We start from the raw sequence: 2,068 nt of genomic DNA, 5'->3' as shown, positions 1-2,068 counted from the left end.
TTTGAATGGTTCATTTTGAACACACAAAAAGTCTGGAGTTCAAATAAGTTCAAAAAATGTCCCTTTGTAAACAGATGAGTTTTCGTGCGAAACCCTTATACTTCGAAAGAGATTGTCCATTTTGTACACGAAGTGCATCCAGTTTTTGCCGTAACCCTCTCAACTTTTTAGCACATGCTATGTGGGTGAAATGATGGTACCATGCCAATTTTCAACCTCTTTAGAGTTCATCTGAAGTGCTTTTCAATTTCTGGGTCATTTAGCTTAAAAAATTAGTAAGTACATGGAAAATAACAAATGAAGTCAGAAAGGGTTGAAAATTGATGATGTGGCTTTGAATGGTTCATTTTGAACACACAAAAAGTCTGGAGTTCAAATAAGTTAAAAAAAAGAAATCCCTTTGTAAACAGATGAGTTTTCGTCTGAAACCCTAATACTTCAAAACAGATTGTTCGATTTGTACACGAAGTCCACCCAATTTTTGTCGTAACCCTCTCAACTTTTTAGCACATGCTATGTGGGTGAAATGATGATACCATGCCAATTTTCAACCTCTTCAGAGTTCACCTGAAGTGCTTTTCAATTTCAGGGTCATTTAGCTCAAAAAAATTAGTAAATGCATGAAAAATAACAGATGAAGTCAGAAAGGGTTGAACATTGATGATGTGGCTTTGAATGGTTCATTTTGAACACACAAAAAGTCTGGAGTTCAAATAAGTTCAAAAAATGAAATCCCTTTGTAACAGATGCGTTTTCGTCCGAAACCCTAATACTTCGAAAGAGATTATCCATTTTGCACACGAAGTGCATCAAGTTTTCTCCGTAACCCTCTTAACTTTTTAGCACATGCTATGTGGGGGAAATGATGATGCCATTCCAATTTTCAACCTCTTCAGAGTTCATCTGAAGTGCTTTTCAATTTTAGGGTCATATGGCTAAAAAAATTAGTAAATGCATAAAAAAACAAATGAAGTCAGAAAGGGTTGAAAATTGATGATGTGGCTTTGAATGGTTCATTTTGAACACACAAAAAGTCTGGAGTTAAATAAGTTCAAAAAATGTCCCTTTGTAAACAGATGAGTTTTCGTGCGAAACCCTTATACTTCGAAAGAGATTGTCCATTTTGTACACGAAGTGCATCCAGTTTTTGCCGTAACCCTCTCAACTTTTTAGCACATGCTATGTGGGTGAAATGATGGTACCATGCCAATTTTCAACCTCTTTAGAGTTCATCTGAAGTGCTTTTCAATTTCTGGGTCATTTAGCTTAAAAAATTAGTAAGTACATGGAAAATAACAAATGAAGTCAGAAAGGGTTGAAAATTGATGATGTGGCTTTGAATGGTTCATTTTGAACACACAAAAAGTCTGGAGTTCAAATAAGTTAAAAAAAAGAAATCCCTTTGTAAACAGATGAGTTTTCGTCTGAAACCCTAATACTTCGAAACAGATTGTCCGTTTTGTACACGAAGTACACCCAGTTTTTGTCGTAACACTCTCAACTTTTTTGCACATGCTATGTGGGTGAAATGATGATACCATGCCAATTTTCAACCTCTTCAGAGTTCACCTGAAGTGCTTTTAAATTTCAGGGTCATTTAGCTCAAAAAAATTAGTAAATGCATGAAAAATAATAGATGAAGTCAGAAAGGGTTGAAAATTGATGATGTGGCTTTGAATGGTTCATTTTGAACACACAAAAAGTTTGGAGTTCAAATAAGTTCAAAAAATGAAATCCCTTTGTAACAGATGAGTTTTCGTCCGAAACCCTAATACTTCGAAAGAGATTATCCATTTTGTACACGAAGTGCATCCAGTTTTCTCCGTAACCCTCTTAACTTTTTAGCACATGCTATGTGGGGGAAATGATGATGCCATGCCAATTTTCAACCTCTTCAGAGTTCATCTGAAGTGCTTTTCAATTTTAGGGTCATATAGCTAAAAAAATTAGTAAATGCATAAAAAAACAAATGAAGTCAGAAAGGGTTGAAAATTGATGATGTGGCTTTGAATGGTTCATTTTGAACACACAAAAAGTCTGGAGTTCAAATAAGTTCAAAAAATGTCCC

Source organism: Triticum aestivum, unplaced genomic scaffold (assembly GCF_018294505.1).
Source record: "Triticum aestivum cultivar Chinese Spring unplaced genomic scaffold, IWGSC CS RefSeq v2.1 scaffold3576, whole genome shotgun sequence".
Lineage (NCBI taxonomy): Eukaryota > Viridiplantae > Streptophyta > Magnoliopsida > Poales > Poaceae > Triticum > Triticum aestivum.
The sequence above is the reverse complement of the archived record's forward strand: the minus strand, read 5'-3'. Positions refer to the sequence as shown.